This window comes from Larus michahellis, chromosome 5, assembly GCF_964199755.1.
Source record: "Larus michahellis chromosome 5, bLarMic1.1, whole genome shotgun sequence".
Classification (NCBI taxonomy): Eukaryota; Metazoa; Chordata; class Aves; order Charadriiformes; family Laridae; genus Larus; species Larus michahellis.
Window position 1 is genome coordinate 64,305,463 of NC_133900.1, and position 19,333 is coordinate 64,324,795.

Here is a 19,333-nt window from a genome sequence, read left to right on the forward strand (position 1 = left end):
ATAAGAGTCATCAGATTGTAAGAGTAATAGAGGGGAAACATTTTTTATTTCTTTTATTACGTGGAAGTTCCTTGTAACATTGTTGTTCTTAAATTTCTTTAAAATTGCTTTCAGCATTTTTTTTCCCTGAAATAGTCAACGTTGGTCTAATGGATTCCCACTGATATCTACGGTCATCTGACTTTAAGAAATAAATACTTAGGCCAAGAATGTTTTTTCTGAACTTATACATGGTACAGCTTAGCAAACTTAATTTCTCCCTCTTGGAAAACATATGCCTAGATAATTTCATTAGAAACGTTTAAAAGCTTTTCAAAGCCTTCTCTGAAATTTTCTGTATTCTTTCTTCCCATATCCTATGTATAAGATAAAAAATGCTTTAAAAAGCATTATTGTTTTAACTTTTTTATTTTTTCACAGTTTTATAATCACAACTATTACTTATAATTCTATGGTTGGTTTTAATACATAGTACAGGCCACCTAATTGCATCCAATCCTTTTTTATTAAACTTAAAATTTCCATTCAGATTTTCTAGAAAGGAATAAATTCTTGACTTAAAAGTTAAATCTGGCAATGTTTCCCTTTATGAAATTTAATTAGAGCAAACCATGGGTTTCTTCTCATCTTGCTTTACACTGAAAGCTTTCCTATATTGCTAATAATTTCTGTTACCCTTCACTGACTTTTTCTTTTCCTGCAATAAGCTCATAGTTTTACTATTTTTACCAGGTATCTTCTTGTAACATTCTAACAAAGCCATATGAAAACGATGCCTGTACTCTGGGGAACAAGTAACTTCAGATTCTCATTATCCTCCCTTCAACCAATATTTACCACATGAAGAAGAAAGAAATTCTAAAATGAAATCCTACTACAATTTAGTTTCAATCACATTTTATTTGTAGAATTAAAGTTTATTAAAGGAGCATAGATTTGCCTCTGCTTAAATTTGACCTTCAAGTGCAAGATTTAATAGGCTACAGATTAAAGTAAATCACGGTGGTTTGCTCATTCTTTTGTGTTATGAAGAGCTGCAAAGAGGAAATAAAACATGAAATAAAAACAGAAATCAAAGTTAGTTTGTGAAGTCAGATTAAGAAAAAGTATGAGCATTAGAAAGAGTAAGTTATAAGTTATTCAAAAGGAAAATATCTGTAATATCTTTATCAATGATCTGGATGAAGGGATCGAATGCACCCTCAGTAAGGTCACAGATGACACTAAGCTGGGCGGGCGTGTTGATCTGCTTGAGGGTAGGTTGGCTCTGCAGAGGGATCTGGACAGGCTGGACCGATGGGCTGAGACCAATGGTATGAGGTTCAACAAGGCCAAGTGCCAGGTCCTGCACTTGGGTCACAACAACCCCATGCAGCGCTACAGGATTGGGGCAGAGTGGCTCGAAAGCAGCTCGACAGAAAAGGACCTGGGGGTGTTGGTTGACAGCCGGCTGAATATGAGCCAGCAGTGTGCCCAGGTGGCCAAGAAGGCCAACAGCATCCTAGCCTGTATCAGGAACAGTGTGGTGAGCCGGACTAGGGAAGTGATCATCCCCCTGTACTCGGCACTGGTGAGGCCCCACCTCGAGTACTGCGTTCAGTTTTGGGCCCCTCGCTACAAGAGGGACATTGAGGTGTTGGAGCGTGTCCAGAGAAGGGCTACAAAGCTGGTGAGGGGTCTGGAGGACAAGCCTTATGAAGAACGACTGAGGGAGCTGGGGTTGTTTAGCCTGGAGAAGAGGAGGCTGAGGGGAGACCTTATCACCCTCTACAACTACCTGAAAGGAGGTTGTAGAGAGATGGGGGCTGACCTCTTCTCCCTGGTGACAAGTGATAGGACAAGAGGAAACGGGTTCAAGTTATGTCAGGGGAGGTTTAGATTAGATATTAGGAAACATTTTTTCACTGAAAGGGTTATTAAACATTGGAATAGGCTGCCCAGGGAGGTGGTGGATTCACCATCCCTGGAGGTGTTTAAAAAAAGGGTAGATGGGGCACTTAGGGACATGGTTTAGAAGTGGCTTTTGTCAGGGTAGGTTAAAGGTTGGACTCGATGATCTTAAAGGTCCCTTCCAACCTCAGCAATTCTATGATTCTAAAATAATTATAGTATTCTTTTACATACTGTTCATCAGATATGTGCGAAATGCAGTCTACAAAGAACAGTATTTATTTGTAGGCAATCTCATGGAGAGTACAAAAAATCCAAACAATTTACTTACAATATTATAGCTATATTTACTAACAAATAATTTATAAGAAACGTATAATCCACCATTAATTACACCTAACATAACTGCATATAATAAAAGGTAATATAGACATGAATAATAATAAGCATCTTGTTTCAGCAAGTAGATACATCATTTTATCATGGTTATCCTCACAGTTCTCTTTCTATTAATATCTTTGAAAAAGATGTTAATATTAGAGAAACACTGTTTCTAATGCGCTATCTCTGCATGAACGATGGAGCCACTGATGTTATGTCGTTTTAAATAAAACAGAGACAAACAAACCAAGAATGTCGTTACTAAAAAAATCCAATTACAAAATGGCATATTGATCCTTGACCCAAAATAACAGAATTTCTGACTTTCAGGACAGTCTTCACAGACTTCATTTATCAGAACCTAGATTTGGATGTCGCTTATTTTTTTAAAACCAAGTTCAGATTTGTATTCAGACCACAAGGGCCTCTCAGGTCAGGAAAAAAAAAAGGTACGAAAATCTCATTAGAGAACTGTGAGATGTTTCAATTGCTTCAGAGGATCTTCAAGCAGAAAGTAAGCGCACACCTTTGTATTGCAACTTGGTATTTCCATTTCTGACTAAACCTCAAAAGTGTCCACTTGGGTGAAAAAGCAAACAAAGAAGTAAAAGACAGTGGTATCGGGGGTAGTAAGGGCTTGACACCAGGCAGAAAGAAAGTTCATTTTAGGCCCGTAGAATTTCTTATTTCATCCATAATGATTAAGCCACCCCAAGGTGCTGTGGCAATCTCTGCTTATGCGCACTTCACCTATTACCTCCTCAACAGGCTCAGTTGATCAAAATAATAATCAGCAAAAATAATCAACAAAATTGCTCCATGTGAAAGGAAGGGGGGTTTTTTCAAAGCCGCATGAAGCAGACACTAGTAAGGTCTCCTCAAGACAATTATCAGGTGGGGGATGAACAGGGGAGCAAGGTCTATGTACGAAACCTATCCAAGGCACTGGTAGGAGCATCCTGGCAAAGCAGAAACTGAAATTGAACGGGCCCTATTTGTTTAAATAATGCCTGAGAAGCAAGGAAATCAAGAAATAAGGTGAAAATACACGCTTTCATGTTTAATCATCCCCTCATCTGTATTGTTATTTATATCACACTAGTTGTGTGCTTAAGAGCATTTACAGAATTTTGCACTCATGGCTCACTGTAGCAAATGGGGGCATTTAATTTAATCTTTCCTTTTAAGTGAATTTTATTTTTACACTCTGTATCAATGAATTTGAAATCAAATGTTAATCAAAGCTTGAAGCATCAAGAAAGTAATGCGAAAACCATATAGAAAGTTAAGTTTACAAAAGATGCTGAAGAGTAACCTCTTCCCTGTTAAGTTAATTCTCTGTGTGTTTAGGGCTATCTGCTCCCATTCCCTCATTCGTTCTCTGTCTGGTGGCCCACCATACTTTTCTCCCCTTATCCATTTATTTTTCATATCCTTGTAATTTTTTTTTTTCTTCTTTACATTCTATATAGTTAAGTCTTTCTGCGCAAAACTCCACCTAGAAATAAAATTACTTAAATAAAAGGAAATCCATTGTCAGAATCAACATGATATTTGCACGCACCCCAGTTTTTCATTTACCCTCCCTTTTAAATGTCTCATTTTCTACAATTTGCCCTTGCTACTTGTAAAGGCAGTAACCTCTCCCCATCCAGGACAGTATCTCATTCTGTCAGTGTACTATGCCTGGCAAAGTAAGAATCTAATATTTGTTCAATACAAATACTGCTGTGACAATAATTGTGGAAATGACCGTTAGCAATATCTTTATATTTAATAAAAGAAGATTGATGAACAATGGATTCATTAAGTGGATCTTGTAATTTTTTTAATAATCTTCCAAATAATTAAATCAAATTAAGTAATTAAAGGGTGAGAATTATAATTTAATCAAAACTAAACATGTTCCATTCCTAATTTCAGTGCATTGCAGTAAAGCAATTTGTTAAAAGAATATTACTCAGGTTGCAATATCATGCGTTCATGTGATGAGATGCCAGAACTAAATTTCCCATAGAACTCTAAGCCAGGTGCTTTGGGCATATGAACGCTGATATGATCTTTAATTACATGATTTCATTATTTTCCTTCAAGACCTTTTTTCATTACATTTACAGAAAGGATGGTACTCATTTAATGAAGAGCTATTTAATACTTTCTTTCCCCCTGTTTATCCAGTCTGTGGTCTCACAACTAATTTGTTGCACACTATTCAAGACTTGCTCTGAAGGAAGAGAGTAATATTTTCCTCACTGGCTTTTTTACGGAGCTCATCATGATAGGACCTCAATGTTTCATAAACACGACCAAATTTACTTTTATAAAATCTCTGTGACATGACTTTGCAATAAAAAGTCATGAAGCAAAGTGAACTAAATATAAGTTATGTTAACACCCAAAAAAGGGGAGAGCTAGTGCAATTCATGTTGCACGAGAAATTCATAATGCTTGCTCTCCAGCATTGCCCAAACCTAGTGTAACCGAAATTCAAACAGCATTTCTAGTTTGGACCTCAGAGTTTCCTGCACACCAATATTCAGGCAATAGCACAGAGGTCCTTCAGTGTAAGCAGATAAATGCTAGCTGCCACTCAAGCTTCTTTGAATTTTGTAAGCATGAAGCAGCGTGAACTCCCTTACCCAGAGGGGCCTCGGCGTGGTGCAGTATACGTGAATCGGAATACCTGGCACCAAGGGGATGTTATTCCTACATACACATATATTCATATATTTCACAGGCTTGTTACTCTGAACTACCTGCTGTATGTCCCAGATCTGACTGTTTATTAGTGGTTGGAATATATATTCTAGTTATATATTCTCTGAAAGTAACACAGCTCCAATGTGGTAGCAAGAACAGAAGATCCACTCCTGAACCACAGTCCTGATTTGAACTAAAATGCTAATATACTCACAACATATAGAAAACACTGGGTCAACCAACAGGAATCCCACTTTCTTTCCAAAAGTGACAGCATAGTGGCATTATTAATGCTTCTCCTTTGCTACTTTGTAAACTAGTTCTACTAGGAAGTGTGATGTAAAATTGCAGGTTTTTCTTAGTTGTTTTTTTTTTTTTTTTTTTTTAATTTTCAGGATTAGCTAAAAAAGCTTGAGAACAAAGAATGGCTGTCATCTATTCTGCAGTACTACTACACAACCAAGCATGCAAGCGCCACAAAGCCAGAACAGGGAATACAAATCTGTAATGGCGTTGTTAGGATGCTCGAGAAGAGGAAAAACTGAGGTTCTCATCCTTCCTATGCAGAGCCTGTAAAATTGCACAAGTACCCTTGTGATCAGAGAGAAGAAAAAAAAAATAAAAGCACTGCCAGAATTTTTTTTAACCCTATGTTATTAATCTTTTTATAATGAACTATTAATATATATGTCACAAGAATGGTGAAATCCTCACTTGATGTAAGTCAGTGGAAAAAACTCATACTGACCTTCATGGGGCTAAAATTTTACTGTAAGAATTAAAATACAGACAGTGTCCAACAAAAGCAGAGAAACTCCACAGCAAATCTTCAGATTAATATGAACACAGCCATCTACTAAGAATAAGGGTGACTTAAAAAGAGTTTAGGCTAAGTAATAAATCTTTGTAGCTTTCATATAGACAAATAAGAAATTAAACAGAAAGTATTTGGAACTAAAAGTTCTATAAATGAATGCAATTAAAAGAGGGCATATTTTGCCCATTGTTGATTTCATTTTAACACAATTTTTCCCATAATTTCGTGTTCATTATAACCATACACAATATTATCCACCCTTCATGCCAGTTTAGAACTGCAATAGGATTTTGCAGGGCAGACTCAGTCCTTATACAGTATATCATTGCTGCTCTCTGCTGGTCAAAGGAATTATTCCTTTATTTAAAACCTTGTAGAGGAAATTCAGAAAATTTTTTAGAAAGCACAGTAAACATCACATGAATAGGAGGATCTTTTATGGCATTTAAATCACTGTCTCGGTCATCACAATGATTTGTTTTCATTGGTAAGTCTGTATTTCTGAGACAATCAAAATTAGTAATAAATACTGGAATTACACGAACAAAACTCCACCTTCACAGGCCATGACATTCAAATTCATAGATGTACACATCTACAATCACTTTTGCTTATAATACTTAAATTTCGAAATCACAAACACAGCAGAGCCTAAAATTCCTCAGAAATCAACAACAATGAAAATACAATGCTATGAGGTTGACCAGACATGATGGGACAGTGCAGTGGTTGAACTGAAGACCATTTCACAGATCAAAGACAATAATTTCCATCTCAAGTTCATGGTATTCATCACAGTGAGCAGTGTGCCATTATTGGTGTGTTTTAGAACAATGCTGATCCTACTTTTTTAACTGTGATCTGTTAGCAGAGGCTGCTGTCTGAAATTACACTGGCATCAGGTTTTACTTCATTTTTATATAATTAAGACAACTGTTACTAATTTTATTTTTTGATCCTATGTGGTTTCTGGTATTTATGGTATATCTGACTTGTATTTCAGAGTTACTTTTTTTTTCCAGGTCACTAAGTAGCACTGTAAAATTTTCTTTTCATTCTGTAATGTAATGTGGCCCAGTTCTACACTCAGAACTGTAAAAGTCCAGAAATACATAATTTAAAGTTGTAACTCACAGTTCTGCAGGAGCGTCACAAAACAGAGGACAACTGTCAGATTCATTCTCGATGGATAAACCGTATGGCACAGAAAGAGTAAAGTGAGAATGAGAGGAGAAAAAAAGTGAGGTGCATAGTGCAGTTGCAGAGAAGCCAGACTGACAAACAATGTTTGCACGTAATGGAAGACAAAGCAAGAAGGCTGATGAATGCAACAGGGTAGGAGCTTTGTGGTGCAAGAGTCAAATGTAAAGAGAGTAAAGAAAACATTTAAGTAGTTAAAATGTAAAGCAACATGGTTTAAGTTGCGCCATGATCTCACTTGAAGGAATGAAGATTTGTACAAGATTGAAATACCAACATTTTCTGAAATATAAAGGCATTGTGTCCAGAATCCCTAGTTATTAAGGAGGAAAAATAGACAAAGGAAGCTACAACAATTATGAGTCAGAGTCTGAACAAAACCTCCAATTGTATGGATTATCTGCAAAAGCGGTAGTTTCAGATACAGTCATTAAGGAGCAAGAGCAAATTTCGCTTCCAAATTTCACCTGAAAGGATCAAATTGAATCTGTATATTAGTATTATGACAAGCGGTACAAACTGTAATAGAACTCATTTGTAATATTCCTAAAGTGAACATTCAGAACTTCGTAAGTATGAATTTCCTGGCAAAAGTACCCTCTGAGACAGAAGGATGGCTTATGTGTGAACATCCTCTTTCCCCAACCTGTGTATACTTTTTACTCTTAGAAGTTCATGCCTATTTAACAAAATATATTTCCCAGCGTGTACCTAAGACACAAGCAAATGTCTGATCAGCGTTATCTTGTCAAAACCTGTCAATAAAGAATAAATAAATATAAGTTTCCTACTGTTTCTAGTTTCAAGCATCTTTAAGATCTTACTGGACTGCTTAATTTCTGTTTGAATTTTGATATAATAGAAGTCTCACTTTTGGAGCTCAGAGCTGGACAGTCCTTAATTAAGTGGTCCCACTGGGTAACTATTGCTCAGTATGAATTGAGGTTTCAAAAGCATCTCCAAAATAACCAACCATAGTGTGAAAACCATTTTCTCTTTTCATAAAGAAGTATTTTATGGTAGACTAAGCTAGTTTTAAAATTTGCACAACTATGAGATGAAAATTATACCCAATCAGTATATAAAAAAGTAAGACTCTTTCCACAAATTGTATCAAATAATATAATACTGTACTAGCAAGAAACGCAACTCGGTTTGTTCAGTTATTCAAACAATTTATTTTGCAAAGTACTGAAATATCAATAATTTATTTGCTTTGATTGCAAACTTGTGTTTTTCTCAATGAAATTTCTCAGCACTTGTACATGGACACATTTAGCCATAGTCTGGGATTACAAAAACTGAATTGCTTTGAGCATAGAACATTAAAATAAATTGCCAGCTAAAGAATATATTCCCAAATGGCTTAGAGAGCTTTACTCGAGGTAAATGCACTTCACTGACAACATAAATAAGATGCAGGAAAACGTTTTGTGATTTCTGTGACTGTTTTCTAAAACTCTACTTTGGATTAAGTAGCTTACAAAACATACTGAAGCAACTGTCCAATATATTGCTACAGAAAGAAATCTCTGGGCTTTTTTGTACAAATATATGTGCATAATATATGAACTTTTTATTCCAAAAACATCATTAATGGTTAAAAAATGTACATAATTAGAACAAATACAAAATTAAATTTTACTTCCTTTTTTCCTTCATTTTCAGTTTTATGTTGTCATTGCAAGTTATCGAGACATTGATTTCAAATTGTTTATTTTTTAATTGTTAATATTAAAATTTAGTCAAACATTCATATACCAACATTCTTTAATGACAACTGTGAGATTTCAAAATCTAAGCCTCCTAAATCTCTAAAATTTGTGGCCAATTTCATTTCTCAGTGAAAGAGCCAGGACTTCAAATCCAAATATGAAAAAGTACTCAATCATTCATTGCCTTTATTAAAAACAAAAATTCATCCTATCCATCTTTATTAAGCAAGAATGCTTTTTCAACTGGTTCCCACAAAATTTCAGATAATTTTCTTTTGGATCATCTAATGTAGACAAAAACCTTTTTCACATCAGCTGAGAAAAAAGAAGGTAATTCTAAACCAAGTCAAACCAAGTAAAGCTTATTTGTCACTCAAGCCCTTTACCTCACCTCTCTGAGCACAGCTTCTCAAAAAGACACTTTTTTTGGTGGCTTTGTGGTGAGTGATTGAGATGTTGTGATTGGGATCACAATCACTTGCTTCACCTCTCTCCAACTGTCTGAATATATGGATTTAGATGGAGAAGTCAGGTTCAGCCTAGGAGAAATTCTGAGCAACTAATTTAGGCTGTTACATGAAATACAGAGAACTTCTGTCTTCTACTGTGTTCTTTCTGAATGCATCTCTTTACTGGATTCCCAAACACAGAATCAGCAAGTCTGCCTCAATTCTGCTTCACCACCTCTGCATCACCATGGTCAAAGAGACTGCATCTCCTCTCCGCAGCTTTTTTTGACCGTCAATTTCTTTATCGCCACATGCTCATTCAGAGCAACAGTACAAAGGCAGGCATCTGGATGTGGCAGAAGTGGTAGACTACGGTATACTAAAAAAAGTATAGTACACATCTTATGACGTACTTTTTACCCGTTCACCAGCAGATAATGAAAACATCAAGACTTCGTAATGATGTCTCTAAAGATATAAACAATCCAGAACCCATGTCCAAAGAGATGGTATCCCTTTCTATAACCTCACAGCTGAAAGCAACTAGAGACAGTTTAATTCAGCTACCTCTCTCATCATCTACCTATGCATAAAGTTAAGTTAACATCTAACTAATAAATATGTGATAATACCGCCTTACAAAACTTTATTCCTCATGACATTTACCGTTCTACCTTTCATCTCAAGCTGATAACCCATTTTGTGCCCCTGAAGTCTGAGCTCAGCGTGAACCCGGAGGAGGCATGAATTGCACTGTGCTCTGGGTTAGACTCAGTGGTTTTAAATGAGTACCCCAGGAGACATAATGACAGAACTCAAATGAATGCTTTTCCCATTATCATTTTCTGTAATGACTTTTGTCGTGACTGATTAGCTCCATCTTGTTAAGAGATATGGTAACCATTTCAAATTCTAGTGTGGAGAAAATGAAAGTATGCTGAGATCAGAGAAATGTAACTAAAGGAAATTGAAAAAAGAAGAGGGGAAACTTGCTGTCATGCTGTTAGGTGTTATTTATCATATATGCTCAGGGTGTCTTTGGGACAAAAGCACAAGCTCCCCAGTGGAAATTCAGTTCCTACAAACATTACAAAACCTTAAAACTTCCTGGGGGGGAAACAGTGAGGAGCTGAGGCTCCAGCAGGGATCCTAGACACCCGCAGGATCCTGCCTGCTCCTTCATACTTAGGACATTGCTCAAGGAGAAAGCAATGCGACACTGACTGAGGATGAGCTTTCCTTGGGCCTTTCTAGGAGCCAAGCACTTGTCCCAGGTAATGCACCCACTGTAACGCTTCGTAAAGGGGGTGTTCTGGCATTTCCTATCCCCCAGCACCCACTAGTGATGTAAGGCTCATTTGAGGTTTTGCATAAGTTTTGAAGGGCTCACCAGACCACAGCGAGAGTCTGCAAACTTGCATTCAACTTATCAAATGTACCTCTTCATAGGTCATGAGGGAATCCACTGACAGCAGCCAAGGGCTCTGTGTAGATCGCGTCCTGACCAGGCATGAAAATAAGAAGCAAGGGCTTACAAGTACATTGATCTCACCAGTGCTTGTAACCCTTGGGCAGGAAGGCAGTTTCCCTGGAGGAAAGCAGGTAAGGTGCAAAAAGCAATCAAATGGCCTGTATGCATGGCAATCCTGCGACTATAATGGATATTATGGATGCAAATTGCCACTTATAACCTTAAAAATATGAACAGGAGCCATTCCACGTCAGTTGACCTCACTGCTGAGCCCATCAAGGTGGTCTAGACACAGCCTAAAAGTGCTGAACTGTTCTACTGTATACTGCTATTATCAGCAGGCTTGCTACCTTGACTAACTTAGCAGCCTAACAATTTAGCAAGTTAAATGTCAAGTGTTCTGCTTAAAGAACCAAAGAGGAGACTGTAGAAAAGCTCACAATACATAACGTGAGCCTTATCATAGGGTGGCAGATAAAAAGCATCATGTCACTCAAGATAAATTCCCACAGGGTAAAGCTTACTTTATCTTATGTGCAGGCACTGCAAAGAAAAGAAAAAAAAATGCCATTTTATTCATGTCTGCATTTGTTTCTGGCTTCTTATCTGCAAGATAAAAAATAGAACTGTACAACTACTGCAGGCCTGGGTTGAAAAGCCTGGAAGTGCTCTAACACCCTATAACTCTACAGCAAATTTTCTTTAACTGGCCTTATCAAGAGTGAAGAAATTACATGCTGCAAATTTGCTCTCCACCTCTGCCCTCCCTACAGTGCAGACATTAAGTTTTCTCTGATATCTCCCATCTTTCAATGCTAGCTGGATTTAACACTTTCAAAGAATTTAACTAGGGAATGCCTTGAGGTAAGAATAGGAGCTTTTCTCTAGTGTATCTTTGAAGACAAATCAACAGGGTCCTTTGCTTAATATCCTGATAAACATGAACTCCTACCATTGCAGCTAAGAAAAAACATTTGGAAACAGTGGCTCTTTCTCCCACTGCATTATTTAGGCCAAGGTGGCAAATTACACATCATCCCTTCCATTAAGAACAAACCCTTAGACAGTGGCCTGTAACAGCAGTTCTTCATTCTGCTGGTGATGAATAAAAGACCAGAGAAGCCCTGAAGACTGAAACTGGGGAAACTCATTATCTGCTTACTGGAAGGGGACAGAAAACTGTTTTCCCTTTAACAGAAAATGCCCAAGAAACAAAGAGCTGCTGGACAAATATGTGGCAGTCAGCGGGTTACCTTGATGTGCTAAAAGTTCACTGGAGGTAGGGCTGAGTTTCACCAGCAAAAGCAGTTCTGGATCCAGTGCTCAGAAGCTGAAGAACATGAGAATATTTTGCAACAGCTGTATGTATAATAACCTGAAAAGCTATCAAAATGTATTAGTGTAAAAAATCATGTAGAGATAGATTATACTAAGGTTAATAACTACAGAGGTCTTGAATTATATGCATTTATTCCGATACACAAACAGATGCTTAAACAAATTTGCCATTGAACTGACTACTTATTCATTTATTTATTACTGATATTTTTCATAGTGGGCTTTCTGAGATTCAGTGAAGCAAGTGAAGCATTTTTCCCTTCTCTCTTCTCTGAGACTTCTTAGTATATCACAGATAATAAGGAGGTTATTTGTATTGTTTCCTGCTAGCATTATGCATACCTCAGTTTGTTTCCTTGATTTTTAGCCTCTTTGACTGTGTAACATTACGGCAAAAACATCACAGAGAAAAGAAACAAACAGAAAAATAAAGAATTAAGGAGATATCCGGCATAAATAACTTCTAGAAAGTTATGGTACTACTGGCAGAGGTTGGGGGTTGTTGCAGCTCGGATGTGATGGGATGAAGCTGTGCATTCACGCAACATTATGTGATGTAGGCCCCAGCTGGTGTTAATGGAAGAGCTAAAGCTGCCTTATCCTCCTCTGGCTCAATAAATCAGTGTCTGAGTTAGACTAATAAAAAGGAAAAAGCTATTTTCCAGGCAACAGGCATAGTTACCCAGCAGGTTTGCCAGGTCTTCAAGTCTAAAAGGCATTAACAATGAGAGACTCTTCCCCAAGAGCATTTTTTTTAACCCCTTTTATCTGATAGTTGAGCAATACCGCACTTAAAACACGTTTTATCCAGTTCTCTACTTTCCTAGCATTCACGTTAGCGCATACAGTTGTAAACTGAGCAAGCTGTGTTTTAGACAGTACTGACTTCTGCGGTATGTCAGATTCTCAAAATTCTGCTTAAAAAAATAAAAGTGTATTAAAACATGGATAATCACTTCCACACCATTCCCCAGTGTTCCACATGATTTGAAATCAAAAGAAAATCTGATGCCATATCCATTTATAAATAGGCCTCCTTTTATATAATTGGGTGTGAATGTTTATTATTTTGGTTTAAGCATATGCTTTCAGCACCATTTTCAGCACCAATTTCTTCTTATCTCTTTTTGGTTTAATTTTTCAAGCAATACCTTCAGTAGCTTTCTTGAGCCTGGGGGCTACAAAAATGGAGTCTTGAAACAAACATGATTCATGAGAAATACTAACATTTTTACCTCAGAAACAGCTCTGAGTTTATTTCACAGAATGGATAAAAATTAAGCTATTTCCTCAGACAGTGATATCCACGGAGCAACAGTAAAAGCATTCAGCTTTCATTGCCATCAGCTTCCGTGCAGGAGATGACAAGACTTCTAGTTAGGGATAGGTCCCCATTTAAAGTTGGGCTGAAAATGCCAACTACTTTTTTTGCATGGGCAATTGCAATATTTAATGTGTTTTTATTTAAGCACTTCCAAAATTAAGGCTTGCAGCTAACCAGCTTCAATAGCAAGCCTTTCTGTTACAATGCTGTTAGTATCATAATGTTGTATATTTCAAGAGGCATCTACTAGCCGAATCACAGAATGGTTCGGGTTGGAAGGGACCTTAAAGATCATCCAGTTCCCACCCCCTGCCCTGGGCAGGGACACCTCCCACTAGACCAGGCTGCTCAAAGCCCCATCCAGCCTGGCCTTGAACACTTCCAGGGATGGGGCATCCACAACTTCCCTGGGCAGCCTGTTCCAGTGCCTCACTACCCTTACTGTAAAGAATTTCCTCCTGATATCCAATCTAAATCTGCCCTCTTTCAGTTTAAGGCCGTTGCCCCATATCCTATCATAACACTCCCTGCAGATTATATATACATATATATACTGGATATCAAGCACTTGCTCTTACTACCGTTCGTAGCTGCTTCAGCCTTTGGGACAGACAAACCTGACCCTCATGTTCCTGTGCTAGTGGCCAGCCTCCCTCAAACCTGGGATGTGAGCCAGGATGCAGGACAGCCCAAGACCCATGCACACAGCCAGAGCTCAGCCTTCCCTCTTTTAACCTAGGAGCCAGGAAGCATCCCTTTAAATGGAAACGATGCTGTAGGTTTTATGCAAATCCTTTGTATTGCATTCACCTGAGCAAAGCAAGAGCAGGATCAGATCCACTTGCTCTGCTGTAAAACAACTATAGAGAGCAGCAGTCCTCTCCCTCAAGCTAGGCGAAGGGCTCATTTTCATTCAAATCTCCATTGTGGTGCTTTAATTTTTCTTTAACTGTGAAGGTCAGTAGAAAATGTTGATTATCATAACTAAATATAAAATCTTTTCAAAATGAGCACCTGCCACGCTACATATTGTCAGGTATATCATTTTCTTATGTTGCCTGACAAACAAAATATGGCAAACTGTAACTCACTTATTTTGTTAAAGCTCCAAGGGACAGCTCTGCCAAGACCAATAAAAAGCATACTTACAGTTTATATGTTTGTTTCTATGTTATCTATAAATGTTGTCTATATTGCAGCATTTGCAGTGCCATAAATTAACAATTATATATTAAACTACGTTCTGCCAGATCTTGAAAGTTTCCTTCTAATTAGAAGAAAGACAAATCCAAGAAAATCCTAAAACCTCTGACTCTGGAGACGTGGCTATACAGAAAGAACAGTCCCAATACTTGCTAGCTAACTTTTTTTTTCCTAAAAAAAAAGAATTAATAAGATGATGTGACAAAATTCCTATGTTTACAAAGTCTTCACCCTACTGAAGAGTGATATGAATTAATATATAACCTAAAGAATAAACATTTTAGTGCTCTAATTGAACAGAAATGAGTGAGATACATTTAAAAATATGCCTTCAGATTCCTGTAAGTCATGGTCTCATAAAATCAACCTTAAGCACAAAACCAGAAATTTTCAGTAACGTTTTGCTTTCCATCAAAACATTGAAGTTGTATGAAAAGAGGTAACAAAGTATTATCATTCAGTGCTTTCAAATTCAAGTCAACTTCAAGAAGGAAATACACTACCGAGAAGTTAAGACTACAAAATCACTGGAGACCTTGAAAGGATATGAAGAGTAACGTTCTAGAGAAATTATACCTCAAGCTTTTTAATTGCTAAGGAAAACCTACACTTATCCAAGGCAGCTTTAACTGAATTGTATCCTTGTCTTGTAATCAGTGATGAACTGTGTACTGTTTTCTTACCATTAACTATTTCTTAGAACTGTTACGAAAGTGATACCTCATTCAGACTACCTGTATGAATACTTCACATATTTATTAATCTGCTGTTCGGGAGTAGGGCTGGATATCAGAAGGACATTCCTCAGAAAGAATGGGCGCAATCTGGAAACGCACATATCATTCTAGTACAACAGAAAAATATGCTGCCTCCAAGAGAGCTAAACCAAATAATTTCCTTTACAATCTTTATTAAGGATGAATTTGGTATTTAACTACATGAACAACTTTTATCATTTAAAGGTATTTTCTCATTATTTTGTTTGGAAACATTAGACAGGTCCACACAGTGGAATTTAAAAATAAAACAGGAAGTAGACTTTTAAAAATAAAACAAGAAGTAGACTTCTTTTATAAAGTGTAGATAAGCCTTTTAAAATCAGAAGCTCAATGGCTTTTAGCAAGGAAGACACTTATTTATATTCTTTTCCACCCACACTAATTCTGTGCAAATTAAAAATGTAATTATACAGCTGTTTTTTCTACTAAATTCAGCTTCATTTCAAATTCTTTATATAAAATCTGTGAATGAAAAAAAAAAATAGTTGGAAAGACAATGTTGGAGTTTTGTCACCAGAAATCCTTCCCTAGACACAAAATGTTAAATATTGGCATATAAGAGAATTATGGTTTATGAATGTAACGAAACACACAGTCATTCAATCTTCAAAGATTGCCAACGTAAGTCATCTCTGTGTGTGTTCCTTTCTTTGTCATTTAGTACACTCAGAAGCAAAACTGCTCTACAGGGAACATTACAAAACAAGCGGAAAGGCTTAATATGAAGAGAAATTTATGATACAGTGTCAGATACAGTGTAGAACATTGACAAGTTACTTGTTCTTCAGCTTAATTTTAGGGGCTTGTATAACTGTGTCTTCAAATCAATTCTACCTGGCTTTTTAAGGCAAACAACCGCCTTTTTTTTTAATTTTAAATTTATTTTAAACATTCTGGTTTTATTCACTCCTCACTCAACCCCCTCTATTCCTCAGCTTCAGCAGGGATCACAGCCAAATACATGACAGGAAAAATGGGCCCTGTTAAAGACGGAGGCGTTGAGGCTTAGGTGCTTAGGATGACTGAGGCATTTTACATCTGTGTAAAACAGTGCAGCCAGACTCATGGTTTGAGTGGACTTGTTTCCCTGTTAAGTATCTTATTTTTCTTGTCAGATGCCATGCAAGGAATGGCAGGTCACTGATGACTGACATGGTATTTGATTTCAAGCATAGAAGTGGATGAACATCAGAAAGACAGTTCTTGATATTGAAAAGATTCTGCTTAATTGCCACAGATGACTTGTGCTTTGCAAGAAACTTTTGATTCAAACCCAAGAATAGAAATGTGGGTCTCGCACTTCAGGAATGTGGAAGGGTATGGAATGTACTCATAGCTACCACTTCATTCTCCTTTCTAACACAGCTCTCAGAGAAGGTAATCAGCTTAATAGTTCAAGTTAGCAAATTCAACATTTATTTTGAATCCATTGATCTTTTACTTAATGCTCCTACACATAATATTAACACGAAAAAGAATTTTTAATACACTTCCTAATTACAGACTGTAGACAATAAGTGTTACAGTTACTGTGATGCTCTTTGTGGAATCATGGTTAATGAAAATACAAAATATGTTCACAGAATCATAGAAAATACAACTGAAAGATAATTTGATGGGTCAGAGAGCCCTTCCCTTAATGAAGAAAAAAAAAATCAACTTACACTTTGCTAATTCCTATTCGTGGTTTGTTTTTTTTTTCTTTAAAATCCTCTTCAAGCAGTGGGGTGGATTGTCTATGTACAAGATATATAAATCGATCCTTCTATTAGGCTTTAATAAGGTTTTAGCTGGAATATTAATCCAAGGAAGTTGTGGACAGCTTGGAGAAAGACTGTAAGAAAGCAAGAAGATTTAAGACTAGAAGAAGACCTAAGGACTAGGAAGCTTGACCTACCAGGAAAGACTGAAAGTACCGGGGTTATTTAACCTAGAAAAGAGATTGAAGTGACAAAGGGTGGGTATGATAAAAAATTTGCTGTATGAAACAGGGCTACTCTTTGAATCCATAGCATCTAGGAAAATAAATGCTTCCATTAAAACTGGAGGTATAAATGCTCTGTATTCATATTAGGGAAATCTTTCAAAAGCCAAACATAGTGAGTCACTAGTATGGTTGAATCTCTAGCCAACCATTTCCCTGGAAAGAGGCAAGAACAGTTGACTCTTTACGGGAAACACGATGGACTAAATGACCTCTTGATCTTCCCTTCTGTTGTTTTTTTTCTAAGACTTTGTCCTTTTGCTAAAAAGTTCCTTCTAATACTTAATTTAAATCTCTCTTTCTCACATTTTCTACTCCATCCAACTCTGGTGGCACTGAGAACAGTTTCTATTTTTCTACATTTCAGCAATATTTCACTTGTTTGAAACTCTTGCTCTCTTTCTCCTCAGCCTGCTTTCAATTTGTCCTAATGGCCTCTAAACCTGAAATAAATATGATGTCTACTTCCCTGCCATTCCCTTTATTCTCTATGGATAATGTAACTTGTTCTGTTGCACAATATTTAGTAGTACAATTACAACTAGGGCTACAGTTGTATCAAACTAGTTACTAAGGAAATTCTGCTATTTTGCAGATACAGACGAACATGTAGTCAAATTTTCAAAAATTGTCAACAGAAGTCTGCCAAAGAAGGATGCTAGTGAAAAACGTGTATGCTTAAACTTGCGTTAAAAAATTGCTATGGCTGTCACTGTCATGGATCTTTAGATTTACAAACAGCAGATGTAGATGTTTATGTAGATGTTTATTCTAGAATGATACGCTACTGCATTCCAACTCTTTTATAAATCCATTTGCTAACTGCTTGCTATTAGATAGTTTTAAAGGTCTTCTCTTTTTTCCCCCCTCTTTTTTTTTTTTCTTGGTGTGGTACAGCTGGAATTATAAGCTAGAAAGATGGCTCTGAAATTCTAAAACAATATAATTTGAAGCATCTAATGACCTTGTCAGCAGCATAATTTGAATGGTGCTTTCTCTAAGTAATATTTATATGCATCTGATAAAGGCTACTGAAGAAGTCACAGAAGCCATCACAATTCTCTCAGATGATTACATTTTGACAGGTGTAATCATTCAATGTTGGCTGTTCTCTTTTCAGGCTAAGCTAATTACCACTGCACAGTTTTCCCGCTACCAGAATGCATGCAAAGATCCCTGTACAACCCTGGTCTGTGCATTGCAGGTATAACAGCTTGTTCAAAACTATATTGTGTATGTTCAATACTGTTAAAAGCTTATGATACTAAGTCGCACTTCATGAAACCTGGAGGGAGGTAATTGTTTAAAAAGCTTCATGCTTTTTTCCCCATGTTTTTTTTACCACTTTGGATTCGGGTTGGTTTTGATAGTGGATATGTCAAAAAGAGAAGAAAAACTCTACGTGTAATAACCGCTAATGATTTGACTGGTAACACATGATAACCCCCTGAAATGTTGTTTTTTTGCATAGTTTCACCTGTGTTATTGTATAGATAAGAGCTTTGGTCAGTGTAAACAATCATAAAAACTTTCGTAAGTAACTCTCAGTAAGCAGCAATGCAACCTGAGCTTTGGATTTACTGGAGATTTTTACTAATATCAACCAAGCTTTCATTGGTCCAGACCACATTACTGTAGTTCAGAGTGTGCTGTTGAATAGCTGCCTTATGTCTAGTTGGAGTAACTAATAGAAAACCATTTAAAGACCAGTGTATAAGGAATGGCGTTCCAGTGCAGTAACGTAGGCAGCAATAAATAAAGAGGCAGTGAGAAAGCCAGGTAGAATTGAGAAAGGCAGGGAGAAGAGATGCTCTCAAATTCAGACTGTGAGATTGCAAATTTATTATTAGAGGATTTTGGTATAGTGAGTGGGACTGAAACAGCATTTGTCAAAGAAATTTGTAAGTGGTGGTTAGGTTTGGAAGCTGTCTTTTGGTCTGACAGCAGTAATGCCAGAGAAGTAGGTAACCTCCAAGCTGTGAAAACAACGCGAACAGTCCTCAGGATTAGTAAGAACATTTATATCACAGTTTTAGCTTATACCAAGGTACAATTTTATTTCAAAAAATGACCAGATTTTTG

The 19,333-nt window shown here is 36.9% G+C and overlaps 1 protein-coding gene across 9 annotated transcripts in view; it reads right to left on the minus strand.

Annotated features, from left to right (window-relative positions):
* The window catches only part of KCNIP4 (potassium voltage-gated channel interacting protein 4), a 452,377-nt gene that overhangs the window by 171,466 nt on the left and 261,578 nt on the right, over positions 1-19,333 (minus strand). The window lies entirely within an intron of this gene.